At 34.2% G+C, this 19,759-nt stretch overlaps 1 long non-coding RNA gene across 27 annotated transcripts in view; it reads right to left on the bottom strand.

Annotated features, from left to right (window-relative positions):
• Positions 1 to 19,759, bottom strand: part of LOC141502865 (uncharacterized) — a 788,683-nt gene that overhangs the window by 196,198 nt on the left and 572,726 nt on the right. Inside the window, exon 4 of one of the 27 annotated variants that reach the window (XR_012472706.1) lies at positions 13,452 to 13,709. The exons of 25 other annotated variants lie outside the window; for them this stretch is intronic. This is a non-coding gene — a long non-coding RNA (uncharacterized LOC141502865). One more of the 27 variants, XR_012472707.1, reaches the window with a different exon arrangement.

Below are 19,759 nucleotides of genomic sequence, written 5' to 3'. Positions count from 1 at the left end.
TTTGGTACTTTGAAGGTTAAGTGGCTCAGCAGATTGAAATAATTATTGTCAAAGGTGAGTATAGTATGAAAAGGAACATTGTCTCTGAAGTGTACTGAATGCTAATTCTAAAATGAAAGCCTAGGAAATTGTCTTATCCCATTAGAGATTTTCCTGAAAGTTGTAATTTTCTATGGGGTGACTGGGATGAGTGTGACGATATTGTGATAACAGGGAATTTTTTTTCAATGTTAATAATTACTGGCATTACTGTTGGTGAAGTTGTGAAATAATCTAATCATTCTGGAAATTAATATGGAACTATGCTCAAAGAGCAATAAAATTGATTGTATCTTTTTGACACAGTAATATCAATACTATATTCAAATACAAATTCATAAGAAATCACACAAGATGGGAAAAATTCTACATATTCAAAAATATTTATAGCAGCTCTTTTTGTTGTGACAAAGAATTGGAAATTGAAGGGATGCTCATCAATTGAACAAGTTGTGGTGAATGAATGTTATGGAATACTTCTATTCTTGAGAAACCACAAAAGGTCAGACTTTACAGAAGCATGGAAAGAATTACAAAAACCAAGGCTAAGCAAAGGGTGTACAATAACAACAACATTGTGAATTGATCAACTATGATGGATGCAGCTCCTTTCTTCAGAGAACTTTGCCCACATACATGTGTGATGGCACACCTACTTCAAAGCTGAGGAAGTTAAGATTAATAAATTCATTGTAGGTTTCTCATTAGGAATAGGATGGAGTTAGAATGAGAAGCAATGTTATCTGACTCTAAACAGCTATCCAGTGCCCATTTCCACAGTATAAAGTTACACATCAATTCAAGTTCTGTTATTAAGGAGAAATAATAGCTGTGATGTATATGGTGTTTTAAAATTCATAAGTCCTTTACATGAATCACATATATTATGCAATTTGAAGATACATATGTTAAAAAGTACCAATTTGGGAATCAAAAGATTTGAATTCTTAATCTCAGTTCTCCTACTAATTATGTGACTTGGGAAAGTCACACTAACTTTCTGCGTCCAATATCCTCCTTAGCATAATGAAAGAATTGGGCTAATTGGTCAGGAATGAGCCATTATTATTTCACACACACACACACACACACACACACACACACACACACACACACACACACTCACATGCAAAACACCTTCCCCATCCATTCTGCTCCAATGTCTCTTTTGATCTTAAAATTCAATAAGCCTATCTGTAATGTATCATTAATATATCCCTTACTCAGTTAACTATAATCTACATTTCATTCTTTAAATGTAGTGATTTTAATTTTTTTTATATTTCTATCACCAGCATGTAGAACAACATGGACTAGATACTCAATAAATGTTTGATGACTGAATGATTGTTTTGAACAAAATATGATAACTTTCTATCACCATAACTACAACTTCTTTCTCATCCTGCCTGCTTTATTCTCAATTACTTTATTTATACTAATTTCCCTACCTGGAATGCCTCATTTTCTTTCCTCAAGGGCCAATTCAAATTCATTGTCCTCCATGTATATTTCCCTTACAAGTACCTCTTCTCCACATAAAATTGATTTCCCTCTCAAATTTATCATCTTTGTTATATACCTGGAGCTGTCCTTTTTACCAATCTCACACTCTTTTATATCATTATTATTTATGTAATAGCTCTTTTTTCCATTAGATCAAAAGCTCTTTGTTATCTGGGATTGTGCATTACCTGCCTTTGCATATCTAGAGCTTTGTACAATCTTTAGTACATATTAGGTGTTAAGCAAATTGAATTGAAATCCTTAAAAGTTGGATTGTGAAGCACTTAATCAAAGAAATAACTGAAGATACTAGGAAAATCTCATCAAAATCTCATTTGCCACACCCACTTTTTCTTAGGAAAGAGAATATGAAATTATGAATTTATGATGATCTAGCAAACACTCAAGTACATCATGCCTTAATTTTCCTTTATTATCATATTTTTAATTTACTCTGGATGACTAACACTTATTAGCATTCTTTTCTGCTGGCACAGACATTGAAAGCTGTTTTCTGTCTGGAGCTTGCATAATCATAACAGCAAATGTTTCCTTAAAACAATACACTAGTCAGGAGAGGAAATTTGGGGGGGGGGTAGCAAATCTAAAAAGGTTTAGGAGCAGAAAATTCTGATGTGGAACACTTTCCATTCCTCTTACAAAGCTTACCTAAGTAAAGAATTTGGGAACTAAAAACTAATTAATTTTCATAAAATCATGATACAGCAATTCCAATATAAATTCCCCAACTAGATTTTCCAGCCCAGATGGCTTTTAATTTACTAGCAAAATATACATAATTGGAAGTCAGATAGTAAACCCAGGGTTTTTAATTTAATTTGTGGGGGAGAAATCTTCAAACAGCCAACCAGCTGCACTGAGGGGGCTATAAGCAGCCCTTCAAATGAAGTGTAAGAGATTAAAGATTGACAGGACCAGCCTGGACAGCATCCTCTGGAGGAAGCCTGTGCCTCTAGCTCTGAAGTATCTGGGAATAAAAGAACAGTTCGTCAACCATAGCCTGATGAAATACAGAAAATGAAAGGAGGTCATCTATGAGAAGAGAGGGAAGAAGGGAGAAAGGTTAAATTATGGCCATGAGTGAAAGTGGTTAATACCTCAGTCCTGTTCAAATAGGTAGGAAATGAGGTCAAAAATCAATATGTGTTACATGGAAAAGCAACTTGTTTTTTATTCCATTCCATTTCTCTCCCAACTATGTACTTCCATGCCACATTTCTCAGTGTAGAAAGGGAATGCCAATGGATCAAATATAGTATCTTCATAAAAGTGAAAATTTTTCTCAAGTCCTATAACACAGAATGTCTGTTTGTTAAGGTTACCAAAGATTGGTGTGGTACGCTCATCCCTGGAGAGATTTAAAAAATGTGATCATCTTCTTTACAGGGTTAAAACATATTCAAATCAAATCAACATATATTTTGAAATATCTTCTATGTATTTTAGCCTTTATTTTGCATCTCCAGTACCAAGGAACAATGATTAGAACATAGCAAACAATAAATGTTTGTTGATTTTTAATTGATATTCAAAACACTGAGTTTGCCTTGTATTTCAGTTATTTCAGTCATGTACATTTCTTTATTACCTCAATTGGGGTTTTCTTGGCAAAGATATTGGAGTGGTTTGCCATTTCCTTCTCCAGTTCATTGTACCAATGAGGAAACTGAGGCAAATAGGATTAAGGGACTTGCTGAGAATCATACATTTAATAAGTTTCTAAAGTTGGGTTTGAACTCAGGTCTTCCTGTCTCCAGGACTATTGCTCTATCTACTGCACCATCTATCTGATCCTACCTTTGACTTAGGAGATACAAATATAAATTTAAATTGTAATACTTTTTGCCTTTAAGAAGTTTAGATTCTCCTGATGGAAAAAAGTTAATGTAATATGTCCTCTGGGAGTACTGATTAGGGTGGGCAACTTGTGCTGTGGGGGTACCAATAGTAATACTCTCTGAGTTTTTAAGCTTTGCATTCCATCCATTCCAGCATTTTTTTCAGATTTTCCCAGCCCCACTGCACCTTTTCAAAGTTTAATAATTCCTTGCCATAGTTCTGACCTAATAAGATTGTTCTTCCTCTTGAACAAAGGAAAAAAAAAACACGAATTAAGCCCTGACTATGTACAGAACTATGAATCTCAGACATCATTGTTCAGAAATGATAAAAATAGTTTATATTTTATTTGTGTTTTAAAGAATGAATGTGCTGCTCATATATGGCTACTAAGTTATCATATAATTTGAGGGCATTCTTACAATTGTGGTTCTGGATTTTTAATGTCTTTCTTTCTCTGTCTCTCTGTCTCTCTCTGGCTCTATCTATCTATCTATCTATTTATCTATCTATATATATATGTATATATCCACACACATATATATTTATATACATATATATATATATTCCTAATGGTAGTTTGCTTTTTATGTGATTTCCTTTATTCTCCATTACTATGGAAAACATTTTAAGGAGATTCTCAGTAACAGTCTCCCATTGCAAAATACTTTTCCTCTTGTCATATTAGCTTTACAATTCTTATGCAATTCTTTCCTGGGTTCTAGAGGAATTTATTTTCAGAGAAAATACCTCTCACAAGACCTCTCTGTACAGTATTCATTCTTTGACTGTTGTTCTATGCAAAAGATGCATCAAGATAAGCTAGTAGCACTTGTGAAGAACATGCTTAATTCAGCCCCATTAATGAAGTTAAGCTGATGACAAGGAATCAAACAGTTAATAAGGGAATGTTATTAAACAAGACTGATAAGGATCCCTAAATTAAAAATACTTGTTAATGTAGAGGATTGTCTAAATCCTAAATCATTCCATTTAAAAATACGAATTATTCCCTCTGCTTATATTTATCTTTTAGAAAGAAGCTATTACTAACCATGTTAGTTAGAGCTCACTCCCAGACTTGATGTTGCTTCTCACATGGAGTAATTTGCATTCTTTCTAACTTCTCTGCAATTTCATGTATATCAAAGAGGAGAAAATGTGGAGAACACTTTTATTTTTTACCTTATTGTTTTGTTTCTTTCAGGGAAAATAAAACTTTCACATTGCTCTTGGAGCACTGAAGAAGTTAATAAGTTTCTTTGTTGTTACTTGGAACCCTACTTCAGAGTCCATGGCTGGGTGTTTTCCAGTCTTGTGATAGTGGAACTCAAGTAGTATTTTAAAAATCAAAAGGACTTATAGAACGCTTCAATGAAGTTGTCCACAGCAAGGAATGAAAGTGAGACACTTACTAGTTTGTGTGACCCTGAGGAAGTCTTTTCCTCTCTATTTGCCTTAATCTACTGGACAAAGAAGTGACAAACCACTCCAGTATCTTTGCAAAGAAAACCCCATGGAGAGCATTAGTGTGCTAAGATGAAGATAGTCCACGGGGTCAGGAAGTGTCAGCCATAATTGAACAACATCAAGAATAAAGGAAATGGATTTGGTGGCCCCTAAGCTGCCTTATAGATTTAAATATATGATTTTATGAAGATATACTTGTAAGAGAAATGAGTTTTCATTTCACAACTAAGAAGTAAAAAAAAAAGATATTTTTCTTTCTCAAAAAATGACCTAAATATGTTATTTCTCAGCAAAGATCATAAAGCTATTAATCACCATAAACCAACTTGTAACATTTATTTATAAAGATAAATGAAGACCTTGGAAGTTGTTTACCAACTGTCCCTTATCAGCAACCCTTCAATATTTGGTTATGTTCATCATAAATGAAAATCACAAAGTAGCTACTTAAAAATATTTGATTAATTGTTAACTTCTCCTCAGTAATACACATCCTATTCAGGCCACAGTTTATAAGGTGAAGTATTCCTTTCTAACTGTACATGCTTAAATAACATTTAAAGTCTTTGAAGATTTAGCATCTGGACATTTCCCTTCCCTCTAACTATGGGTCCCTGGAAAGCTAAACTAAGTTATATGTTCCTTGAGGATGATATTTCTCTCCAATAAATACCATACAGGTCCCAGATGATGTTTTTACTTTTACAAGACAGTCAGAGGACATGCTTAAGTCCAAAGTCAAGGCATTTAATGAAAAAGTATAATAATAAAATCAAAACAAGACATTCTCCTCCCTCTCCATAAACCTTGATCTCATTCTCCCTTAGTGGCACATAATGTCATTGAGGAATAAGCAAGGCTAGTAAATATTTGTGGAGAGATGGCTCATCTGTCTGATACAGCAGAGTTGCCATGTCTTCTAAGACAGCTATTGTGCTGCTCTCTGATCACCTTTTTCTGTGTCACATAGATTTTGTCTGAGACTAAATGTCGTTCCATTAATACTGATAATGTTCATTTACTTTGTGACATGGCAATGGAGAACATTTTGAAACAGGGATTAGCAGAATTTCTTCAGTCAGCTCATACATGAAGATGTACTTTATTTGGATCACATTATTAGTCAAGTTTACTCTCCTACTCAAAAATCTTTAGTAGTTCCCTTGTATTTAGGTTATAAAGTTCTCACACTGATACTTAAAGGATTCCACAGTTTTGCTTCTATTTACACCTATAGACTCACTTCAGATAATTTGTCACTGTAAATTTTATTCTCCAGTCAAAATGATGAATACTATATAGAGAATAACTCTATGAGAGACTTCCTATGTCTGCAATTTTGAATTGGTTATCTTCTTGCCTTGCATACACTCTCTCTTCATCTTCACCTTCACATTTACTGAAGGATCCAAAGGGAAAATTCATACCAACAGTGTCCTTGACACTATTAAGTCATTCAATATAGGAAATGGAAATGGATACATCCATGAAATGAGATTAATAAGATACATTTACATCTGCTTTGTTGCTGAACTCAGAGGTTCTTGGGACCTTTCTATCTGATGGGCAACTGAAACACATTTTATGTCATATTTCTCCTTCTATTAGAATCACGGGACCATGAGAGTAAAGGTTATCTTGTTTTTCAGTTTATATTCAAAGTATTAAAGTAGTGCTTTGAACATAGTAAAAAACGGTGCTCCCTAACCCACCAAACAAAAATTCTTCTCTTGTGGAATCATTGATCTCTACAGAAGTGTTTATTCCTTCTTCTGCAGTGAGTGGGTGGATTTTTCCTTTTCACCTTTATTCAGGGACTTCAGAGGACCACCAAGTCAGCTAAAGGTTTTCCTTGCTTCCAGGTGAATAAACAATTGCCATAATTAGCAAAATAGAATTTCACCTCCTGCAAGTCTTTAAAAAGCAAAGCACATATCAACCTTTCTACCCCACTGCTTTCCCAAGCTTTTTTCTAGGACAGAGTTGTGCAAGGAAAAGAAGAATCCTCAATTAAAAGGAACTTAAGAGGGTGTTTATACTACATTATTGGAGAGCAAAATGTCAAAGTTCAAGTGTCTTTCATGGGATAGAATAAGAAAGGAGAGAGTCAACTGGCCTTATGTCTAAAATAGTCCATCACTATGAGGGCAAATTAGGATAGTTAGATTTGGATAGAGTACTAGGTTTGATATAAGGAAGACTCATCTTCATGGATTCAAATCTGCCTCAGACATTTACTATCTGTGTAGCCCTGTGTAAGTCATTTATCTGAATTGCCTCAGTTTTTCACCTGTAAAAGTGAGTTAGAGAAAGAAATGGAAAATTACTCCAGTATCTTTACTAAGATAACCCCGAATGGGATCACAAAGAATTAGTAGTAAAGCAACTCTACAGTAACAACTATAACAATCAGGTAACTCCTCTTAGAGGATGGATCCAAGAAATAGTGAGTTGGGGGGAAAGACCTCTTCCTTCCTAGATAAGCTAACTCATCAGTTACTACTTCTAGCAGAGGAAACAGCCAAATCCAATATCAAGGGTAGGATGATAGCTTCTGTTTTCCAAAAGACATTCCAGAATTCAGCTTCCTAATGATCATATAGGAGATGGAAACCCAGTAAAAATGATGGTGGCAGGCCCAATCTTAGAGACTTATTTCACAGGAAAGTGAGATCTTTTTTTAGAGATGATGATTCAGGAGAAAACAGTAAGAAAAATTATGTCTATAAGTATACTTGGGACTGTTGTGGAAGTTGACCCAATGCAAAGCTACAGGCTAAATAAGTAACAACTGAACTAAGCACAGGTCTCTTTGCTTGAGGGATAAAAGGTTTCATATAATCAGTCTTTTGGTAATAGGCAGACTGATAACCACACAGTTGCAAACAATGCTGATCTTTCAAAGGTGGCTACAGCACCAGGAGCATCATTAAAAAGAAGCTGCTTTGTCTTTAGTTAAAAGGATCACACAGTTTCTTTGTCCTGCCCATCTCATTGCTGGGGAGGGGGAGGGGAGAGAAAGGTGGACTATTTCATCACTTGACCAGTGACAGATTGCACAATGTTATAGAGAACTAGGGAGAAATTGTTCAAAAGCTTGTCTTCAGACTTCTAGGGTTATTGTGTCTCCCAGATTCCATTTGAAAGAGGCTGACTTTTAAGTGACATGCAAAATATAAAGGTTGGGAATTATGGGAAATATGGGTACTTCAGTTGTCAAAGATTATAATAAACTTTTGGACATCTGTTTTAGTATGTGAGAGGATTATTAGTAGTTCATTACTACTATGACATTTAGAATTGCTTGAATACTTTCTATCCACAATATTCCCCCAAATTTAACTGAGAAGAAAGGACCCTGGATTTTCAGAGTGTAGATCTCCCATTTGAACTACCGTCTAATAATAGTCCTTTAATACTTTTACCACATCCACTCCAGTCAACCACACATCCACCCCAGTCAACCATGCATCCACAGTACAGTGGTTGATATCAATGCCCTCAGGAAGTCTTTTTAAGTCTATGCCCAAAAGTCAATATGAAGGGGAATTCAAATAATCCTGAGGAGGATTAATGGAGGTGTACCAAACTCTATTCCAGGCAAAGGCAAAACGATCCCAATAAGGGGTGGCTAGGTGTCCTAGTGGATAAAGCACCGGCCTTGGAGTCAGGAGTACCTGGGTTCAAATCCGGTCTCAGACACTTAATAATTACCTAGCTGTGTGGCCTTGGGCAAGCCACTTAACCCCATTTGCCTTGCAAAAGAACCTAAAAAAAACCCCACACGATCCTAATAGATTCAGCCAGAGAAATGGATAAAAAATACACTAGTAAGATCAAGAATCTCATTCCATTGACCTAGGACTAGGGCAGCCTAGCCCACCCCTTTGACAAAATTAGGAACAGCTGCAGAAACTGGCAAAATAACTTTGAATATTATAGTCATCTCTAAGTCATGACATATGGTCTACTGTCTTCTCTAGTCACACAAGCAGTTATTAAGGGGCAGCTTATGTAGTGAAGTATAATGACCTTCTTCATCTTGATCCCTATGGAGAAGATACCTTTCACATCCTTTTGAAGATTATATTGTTTAATATTAACTATATGAGTTGAATCCACCCACAAAAACTAGCATTGAAGTTAGACCCAAGGTTCAAGGAGAGGATGTGAAAAGACACATACCAAAGTAATACTCATTTTATATCTTATATATCCTCATCCATTCCAAGTAGAAGAAAAAGAACCCTTGGAAGTTTGTAACCTTCAATGTTTCAACAAGGAGAGAAGCATAACCCATGAAAATTCTGATAAGATAAAGAGAATCCTTTTAACTACTGTGTGCCATCTTCATAAAATAGTATTGTTTTGGGTAAAGGTATATGAATCAAGCTACCATTTTTAAGCCTAATAAATGTTATTTTGACTATGTTTCCATGACTTAATTCATGTGGACTTTATTGGCTTTGGATAATTGTTAGGCACTCTATCTGTGTCTTGGAATTTAATTTGAATAAACACTGGTTTGGCCCAATCATAGCATTCTCTTTCCTCCCCAGATTCTATTGATTACCCCTAAACACCAACTCATGCTTTTCCAATCTCTCATAGAGGCAATGAGGCAATTTAAAGGCAGGTTTATAGTTTATTGTTGCTATCATTTTTATTTTTATATCATATCACTTTATGGTCATACATCAAACTAAGAAATGTGGGGAATACAAAATGGCTTTTTGGACATATACAAATATAAGCAAACCCATGATCACAATTATCCATGCTGAATAGCATGTCTATAAAATCTGTTCTTCCAGTCTATGTAGGCATTGCCACTGATTTCTCCTCTGATACTTTATGACTAAAATACCTGAGTTAGAAAATTCCTTAGTAAATGAAAAGAACCTACTTATATTATTGGTGACTTTCCATAAGTGAAATGTAAGTGGTGTTTGTATTTTTAAATAGAAATTTTAATTATTTTAGGTGATCTTCTATTGTTCCTTAAGAATAAAGAATTCTAGTATAATGGTTCTGTTGATCTACATCTGATTTTCCTCTTCTTTTCCTTTATAAGCCTTAAATGTCATGAGTCTATTCTATCCTAGTACTCCTACTCTTCTCATTTTTCTTTCAGTGTCCTCAGAAAACAAGTCTAATCACTATTCTTTTTCTCTTTGCAGAACCTTTACCTTATATCCTCCCTATAATTTTCACATAGCAATATTTCCTTGAGGCTTTCATTTTCTTTTATTTTTATGAGATTATATAAAATAGAGCTAAGTTTTCAAGCATTCCAGCTTTCATTACTAATCTTATCAACCAGGTTTAGATTCAACCAGAAATGGAAAAACTAATTTGTGATGAGTAACATTTATTCTTAATATTTTTTCAATATAAGAAAGGAACTAAGATAGAAATGGAGTAGTGGTTTTGTATTTCCTTTCTGCAAAGCCCTAGAATTTGAATTTTCTCCAAGTAGTCATAACCATTTCATCTTCACTGTTGATTACTTTTCTTCTTGACTCCTCTAACCTTGTAACATTTAATCTCCCCTATCTTGATCTACTTGCACTCTATTCCTCTCCTTGGTGAACAACCATTTTCAAATTACTATTCTAACCCCCCCCCAAAAAAAACCCCCAACATATATCAGTCCCTTAATTTTCCCCAAATCACTTTCCTCTTTTCATAGTCAATACTTCCAAAGAGTAATCTCAGCAATTATACTACCTTACACTATATTCATCATCTTTACATTGGAATTTGACTTCCATCCACCACTCTTCAATAGAATAGAATCTCTTAGAGGTAACTGAGGTTCTCCAACACCAAATCTACCAATCACCAAATACAGGGGCATTTTCTGAAGTTTTATTCCACTGCTTTTCATTATGTCTTTTTGTTCTTAGGACCTAATATTGTCTCTTTTACATAATATGCAATAAATAAATGGTTACTGTATTGCATTAAATTGAATTAATTATGTAGAAAATTTGTCACTGCTGAAATCGACTAACCTTCACCAAACCCTTTTCTCTTTTGGTTTCTCTGATTCAAAACACTCTTCCTTCTACCTTTATCTACTGATATCTACTATCTATCTATCCTGATTCTACACCAATAGATATTTTTCATCTCTGAACACAGGTATTTCCTAAGATTTTGACTTGTTTCAAAAACAAGACTGACTAAAAACTAAAAGAATGCTCCTTATTTGAAGAAAGACTGAACAAGCTGTGATGTATAAATGCAATGGAAAACTATTGAGCTAGAAGAAATAAGGAAATAGATGATTTAAAAAGGTGAAAGACTAATATGAAGTGATGCAGAGTGAAATCAGGAGGAGCAGAAGAAGAATTTATAATGTCAACGTTACATAAACAATATTGACTAATTTTACATAGTGATGAATGAAATAAACAGAGCTTGTAGAACAATTTGCACAATAAGAGCAACCATCTAAAGAGAAATAATTTGGAAGACTCTAAGAACTATGTTCAAAATAAATGGCCATTCATGATTTCAGAGGATCAATGATGAAACACGTCATCCATGACAAAATGTAATGAATTTAGGGTGTGAAATAGACATACAATTAATGTGAGAGTACTTTTGCTTGATTACATATATGTATATTTGTCTCAATGAATTCATCTTTTTTCTCTGTTTCTAATGGGATAGGGGATAGGAGAAAGAGAGAAAATGGTTTTCTATTACATTTCAAAATAGGGATATGAGAAAAGGCTCAGATGTGGAATTTTACAAGCTCTTTAACATGAAAGAATATAAATTCTTATGGTTAATTGTATTAGCTTTCAGAGCTCTTTTGCTGAATTGTGAAATGTAAATGTTTGAAAACAAAGTACATCAATAAAAATTAAAAAAAAAGATTCTTCCTTTTGGCTTATACATTGTCCCTGAATGATTTCATATATTCAGCTCAATTCAATATTTACAGAATATTTGTTTTTTATCAGCACCTATGTTAGATGTTGTGGCTGCAAAGATAGGATCGAAATAGTCTCCTCTCAAAGAGCTTTCTTCTATTGAGGAATATGACATTTACATGGAGCAGAGATGAAAAGGAATAGAAGTGAGAACATTGCAGGCATGGAGGACAATCTACACAAAGGCAAAATATATGAGGCAGAAAGTAAAATTCAATAGGACTATTTGTTTGGACTGTTTAAAGCCTATGGTGGGAGGGAAGTAATATGAATATATCTACATTTTGAAGGGGTTTAAATTATAGATTGAAAAACTTCTATTTTGCCCTTGAGACAACAGGGAATCAGTGAATGATTACGAGCAGAAAAGTAGAATGACAAAGCCAATGTTTTAGGAAAACTAATTTGAGAGTTGTATTCAGGACAGGATAGTAGAGAGCAGAAGCTGCATATATGGAGATAAATTCCAAGGTGATTTCAGTAGGCCAGATGAAAATTGATAAAGACTTGAAATGAAATAACTTCTTTGTGAATGGAGAAGAGGGGCCAATGATTGATGAAGGGGTAAGGGATAGTGAAGAATCAAGGAAGAATTGGGTTAAGCCTAGATAACAGGAAAAATCATTGTGCCCCTCAGTTGAAATTGGGTAAATTGTAAGAGAAGGTAGACTGGGAAGAAAGATAACAAGTTCCACTTTATGGCACAATCTTTTGTTCCATACACAATGGGTAGTTGACAAGTTAACACTAGAATTCAGTTATCAAATGAGACCTGATTATGTAGAATTGAGAATTATCTGCTTTTGAATCAAAAAGAGTTCCTGAGATCCCTGACAATGTAGAAAAGAACAGATGACCTGTCATTACTCTTGGAAAACAGTGGGAGAAAAATGTAAAGTTTGGAACAGAAGAACAGAGGAAGCTTGAGTGAAAGGGGAGTGGTGGTGCTCTGCTGAGAGGAGAATTTGGGTAGATAAAAGACAGTTTATAAGAGCCTAGTTAATCAGAGAAGGGGGAAAAAAACCACTTCAAAGATTCTCCCCCTCTGTGGGATCATTTCTATCTGTATTCACATCTCCCTCCTTAACTGTCATTCTGTCTTTAGGTTGCCTAATAAGAGCCTACAACTGAATGTTACATTGGTGTCAATTTAATATCTAAAAAGGAACTCATCTTCACATCCCACCCCCAGTTAACTCCTTTTAAAACTGACACCCATATTTTTTGCAATGGCACCACAGCCACGTTCCATAGAAAGAAAACAATAGAATCAACTGACTTCTATGATAACCTCATCTCCTACATCAAATGAATTTCCAAAGCCTAACAATTATTTTTCTTAACAATAACTCTCAAATGAATCCCTTTTCCTGGGGCAGCTAGGTGGCACAGTGGATAAAGCACTGGCCCTGGAGTCAGGAGGACCTAAGATCAAATGCAACCTCAGACACTTAATAATTACCTACCCGTGTGACCTTGGCCAAGTCACTTAACCCTGTTGCCTTGCAAAAAAAAACCCAAATAATGAATCTCTTTTCCAATCTAGTTCAAAGGGTTATAGGATACATATATATATATATATATATATATATATATATATATATATATACATATAATATATAACACCCTCATTTTACAAAAGAGGAAACAGGCTAGATCATAAAAGTAATAAGCTCTAGTGTGCTTTTTCCATTGTAACATGGTAATTTATATGTATTACTACTATCCTAGTGGGCAGCTAGATGACACAATGGATAAAGAATCAAGCTAGGAATCAGAAAGTCATGTTCCATGAATTCAGATTCAGACTTAAATACTCACCTAATTGTGGGATCCTGTGCAAGTCACTTAAACATGGTTGCCTTAGTTCCTCATATGTAAAGTTAACTGGAAAAAGAAATGGCAACCAATTCCAGTATCATTGCTGAGAAAACTCTAAATGGGGTCACAAACAGTCAGACACAACAGAAAAATGATTGAGTACTACCTTAGCATAACCTTTAAAACTTCATATCTAGGGAATGAAGTGGCAAGTTGAATTAAATGAATTCTAATATTCTTCCCACCTCTGAGACATATTCAAGGGCTATTTCAATGATCTACTAACTGGTCTTCCTATGCCTCCCTACCCCCGCCCCCATTCATTTTACATATTAAAACTTGATTAATTTTCCAAAATTGCAGCTTTAACAGTATTTCTCCCCTGATAAAAATTCTTAGGGGATTCTATGATATAAAAATAAAATTTCTTATCCTGATAATAAAGGTCTTAATGTTATTTGATCATGCCTAACTTTGATAATTTCATGCACTTTCTCCCAATTTTTGCAACCACAAAACTGTACTATTCATCATTATCTGCATATATCATAGTTTTACATAGCCTTCATCATATTATTCTCTTCATAGGAAAACCTATCACCATTTTGGCCAACCAAAATATTTTCATAACTAAGTCAAGTGGTGCTTTCTCCATAAGGCCTTCTTTCATTACCCCAGAATGAAGAAATCTTAGCTCTTCTGAACACCTATAGTGTTTTCTTTGTAGAATGAATACTTATATCACTTATGTTTTGAAAAATTTCAGTTGTTTCTGTATCATATTATCTTTCAGCCCAATTTTAAAATTCTTTGTGGGCAAGTCCTGTTTCATACCCTCATTGTTCTACTGCAGAATTCAAAGGACTCAGCACTTTGAACAGAGAAGACATTCAACAAATACCTGGATAAAAGAATGATCAAAATAGTAATTATCTGTCTTTCCCGTAAAATAATTTGTTAAATTTCATGAGCACAGCCACATGAAGAAATGTTTACTCAGTGGGTAGGCAACCAGCATTGTGATTGGTGTGAGAGGAAGAGGAGAGAAACTAAATTTAGATGAGTCATGAAGGATAGCATTCAATAAGCATTCATTAGGCATCTATTATGTGGCAGAATCTAGCATCTAGGACAATACTTGACACATAGTAGATGCTTAATAAATGCCTATTGAATGATTGGTGATAAAAAGACAAAAATGAATCAGTCCCTGATAGTCTATATGGGGATTACAGCAGAAATTTTCTCTCCAGAGACAATTATAACATGTAATGTAACACTCAAGTGTACCAGAGGGGTATAGAACAAAGCACTTTTTTTCACATACATGAAAGAAGTATGTTAAAATTGGAGAAAATCAACAGGGAGAAAAATTGAGCCTATTTTAATTAGTCACAAAGGAAAGCATAGAAAGAATCTAGTTCCATGATTACAAAGATGAATGACACTGAAAAAATATAAACTAAACTCAGATATCCTGAGTGCTAAATTCATTTGTCAACTCCTCCATTCCCCAACAAAATCTTTTAATGCCATTTCTTGATCTTGAATTTTAAATTACACACACACACACACAAATGCACATATACACACACAATATACACACCTATTCTCTACATATTAATTCCAACTGTGTTGCTTCAAGTCAAAAGAGATGATGTAGGGTTTTCAGTAAGAAGGAGAATGAGGCTACACCTAACTGCAAATTTTGTCTCTAGAGCCAGGAGCATATATCTAAAGATGGAGATACCTATAGTTTATTCTCTAGGAATGGGAAGTTTAGGGGTCACTAGCACCAAAGATTTAATTTCTACTTGATCAGACTTAGTTATCCAGTTAGTTATTATAAAACCAAATATTCTTGAATTAAAAGAACCACAAAAAAGAAAATCTTCATTAATTTCATTGGAGAATAACCATGTTATACAACTTAGAAATGAATTAAAGAACCCCTAATAATATTTCACCAGTTTTATTGATCTTTAAGTACAGCAAATCCAAAAAAGACTTAGAGCTTTTTTATTTAAAAAAAGTTCTCTTCTTTATCAACAGATCTTATGCTGCTTTTTCATCTTGTATTGTTGGACTACTCCATCACCACCAGCACATGGAAGAAAAGGATATTCTATTTTCCTCACCCATTACTCTCTAACCTGTGAGTCAAACAAAACAAAATTACATTTTTAAACTCCCTGAAAGGACCAGTTGAAAGTTAAAAATTGGACTTGTTGGCAGTGAGGAAGTGACCCTACGGCAACTATTGACAATCAGTTGATCAAAGGAAATAACTAATTGGGAGATTGTCATTATTGGGTGTTATAATAAATTGTAAAAAAAATATGACAAAAATGATAATAATCTTTAAAGTTCAAAAATTATTCATGGATTACTGTAGAGCTAATGGTCTGTTTACAACTTTTGTGTTTTTTCACAAAGAGTTAAAGAGTACAAAAATGACTATCAATATTTAGAGTTTTGCACAATAGTTATAATTAGACTTTAAATTATAAATAGCTGCTCACCATTTAAACTCAACATTTGATTTAGGGATGCTTCTCAGTCAATGACATCTCAAGTCCAAGGAGAAAAATGATTTGTGGCAGGAATATAATGTCTGTATTTCTCTGTCATCATATTCATAGCTATGATTAATTCACATAATTTGGGGTGCAGGAGATCATGTTCTCCCTTCTAAGAGTTATTATTTTTCTTTTAGTCCATAGCAAAAATCATCTTCTTTCTTCCATAGCTTTTGGCCCTTTCCTTTCCTAATTCCCTATTGGTTAAGATCAGATTTTACAGTTAAAGCTAAACTTTAATGTAATTGCCCCAATAAGGTTTTATATTTCAAAACAAGTCTGTTTTCTCTCTCTTGTTCTCCCTATTTTCTTTCATCTATCTCCATGTCTTTGCTCATTCTCCATGTCTTTGCTCATACTGCTCAAAATAACCCCAAATGAACTACTACTAAAGCTGAACTTGTGAAAGTTTTTCTCTTCCTTAAGTCTTCTCAGGTACCACCTCCACCATGAAACCTTCACATAGTCTCTCTACATCAAAAATGATCAACGGAAGAGGCAAGATAGAGAAGAATTCACCAGGACTCAGCTATACACTCCTAATATATTCCTGAAAAAACTTTAAAATAATTTTTCAAATTAAATTTTTCGATGTCAACAAAAAAGTGAGAGGGACACATTTATCTAAGCTAAGACAATTTAAGAGGTTTGCCAAAAAGATCTGTGGTACAGTCTGAGATCATAGAAGGATCACAAGTATTGGACCTTGAAGACTATTGAAACAGTAGCAGCTTGAGGAGTTTTCAGTGAAGAGAAAAGTAAGGAGATCAGGTAATTGATTAGAAAAAAATATTCCAGAGAATCCTTTGCTGGCAATGGGTACAACTGGTGCTGATTGGGAACTCTAATACCCATAAACAGTTTTAGGTCATAATTACAGGGTGGAAGGAAGTACTTGTGATAGGGCACAAGGGAAAAGGGGTCCTGCCCCTGATTCTATGGCTAATAGATACTTTCATTTAGAGGGAAGCAGTGACCAATACACACATCAGGAGAGTAATGATCATACTACTCCCAGAACTTTGGAAGGACCAAAAACTTTCAGACCCTCAGAACCAGCTCTGAAAAGAGTAGTACAAAATATCTGAAGCTTCATAAAGAGATTCCCCACACTCAGGTGAATAGAGCCAAACTTAAAAATAAAATTCAAAGTGAAGAAATAGGCTGAGAAAATGAGCAAACAGCAATAATAAAATAAACCAAAAACCTCAATTGACCACAAAACACTACTATGTTGGCAAGGAAGATCAAGACATAAATTCAATGAAGATAACAATATGAGTACACCTACAACCAAAACCTCAAATAAAAATCTTAATTGGATTCTAGAATCCCTGGATGATTTAAAAAAAAGAAATGTAAAGGGAAAATTGGGAAAAGTAATGGGAGTGATGCAAGAAAAGTATGAAAAGAGAATTAACCACTTGGTTAAAGAGATACCAAAAGTACTTAAGAAAATTATAAATTAAATAAATTGAAAAAATCCACCAAGTATCTCCTGAAAGAGATCTTAAAATAAAAACTCCCAGGAATATAAATGGTCAAATTCCAGAGTTTCTAGGTCAAGGAGAAAATATTGCAAGCATTCAGAAAGAAAGCATTCAAATATGATCATGAAAGAGAGGTAAAGGAGCAAGAATAAAAACCAATAATCACCTACACAGACAATCTAAGCAAAATACTGGGGGTGGGGGTGGGGAGAGAAGGCAGGAGAAAGAAAGAGTGGAAATTTGATGAAATAAAAGACTTCCAAATATTTCTGATATAAAGACCAGAGCTGAATAGAAAAAAGAAGACTCAAGAACCACACACACACACACACACACACACACACACACACACACACACACGCACATACACACACACACAAACACACACGGACAAACAAACACAAAATGAAAGAATAACTATCAGAGATTTGATAAAGTTCAACTATTTACATTCCTTTATGGTACAATGATACATATAAATCTTAAGATTTTTATCATTATTGGGGTAGGTAAAAGGAGTCTACATAGAGGGCTTGGGTATGAATTAATTATGTTGGAAAGGTCTCCCCCCCAAAAATGTAGGGATGAAAAAAAGGATACACTTGGAGGAGTAAGAGACACATAGAATAGGAAAATTTTTCTCACATAAACGAACACAAGGAAGAGCCTTTATAGGGGATGGAAAACAGAGGGGCTGTGATGGACAGTGGTTGAACCTCACTTTCCTCAAAACTAGTCCAAAGAGGGAAGAATACATACACACACACACACACACACACACACACACACACACACACACACACAAACACATACATATATATATGCATATTTAACTGATTATAAAAACTGATCTTAACCAATAGGGAATTAGGAAAGGAAAGGGATAAAAGATATAGAAGGAAGAAGATGATAATAGGGAGGGGAGTTTAAAGAAGGTGGTGATCAGGAAACAAAAAGGGATTTGAGGACAGAAAGGATAAAAAGAGAGAGAGAGAGATAAGCAAAATAAGAGGATAGAGGGAAACATAAAATTAGTAATCCTAACTGTGAATGTAAAAGGGATGAGCTCTCTCATAAAAAAGAAGCAAAAAACAGAAGGGATTAGAAATCTGAATCCAAGAATATGTTGTATACATGAGATATATATCTGAAAAAGAAATACAGACATAGAATTAAAGAGATAGAACAGTTATTATATATCAGCTGATGAAGAGGCCAGGGTTATCAATTATGAATTTAGAAAAAGCAAAAGTCAAAACAGATAATTAAAAGAGATAATCAGAGAAAGTAAACTTCACTAAAAAAGTACCATAGGCAATAAAATAATTTAAAAATTATCAAATTTCTATAATAAAGACTTCATTTCTCAGATATATAGGAAACTGTCAATTTTATAAAAAAAATAAGGGCTTTTCCCAATTGATACATGGTCAAAGTATATGAACAGGTAGTTTTCAAAAAAAGAAATATAGTCATAGGAAAAAAACAAATTAGAATAATTCTGAGTTACAACCTCACATCTATAATAAATGACAATAGGATAAAGAAAAATAGGGATACTAATGAATAGTAGTGAACTAGACCAAACACTCTGGAGAACAATCTGGAATTACATTCAAAAGACTTAAAAACCATAAAAACCCTTTGATCTAGCAATATCACTACTAACTGTATTCCAAAGAAATTAAAGAAAAAGGAAAAGGATCTATATGCATAAAAATATTTATAGCAATTCCTTTTGTGATGGCAAAGAATTAGAAATTGAGATTCTATTCAATTGTGGAATGGCTGAACAAGCTGGCATATGATTGCGAAGGAGCACTATAATGCTATAAGAAATGAAAAGGGGGGGCTGATTACAGAAAAAAAGCATGTCAAGACCTATATGAACTGATACAAAGCAAAATAAGTAGAATAAGGAAAACATTGGATACTGTAAGAGCAATGTTGTAAAGATGATCAACCGTGAAAGACTTGACTACTTTGATCAATGTAATTATTCAAAACAACTCCAAAGCAATTAAGGTGACAAAATATCTTCCTCCCA

This window comes from Macrotis lagotis, chromosome X (assembly GCF_037893015.1).
Source record: "Macrotis lagotis isolate mMagLag1 chromosome X, bilby.v1.9.chrom.fasta, whole genome shotgun sequence".
NCBI classification, from domain to species: domain Eukaryota; kingdom Metazoa; phylum Chordata; class Mammalia; order Peramelemorphia; family Peramelidae; genus Macrotis; species Macrotis lagotis.
The sequence above is the reverse complement of the archived record's forward strand: the minus strand, read 5'-3'. Positions and strand labels throughout refer to the sequence as shown.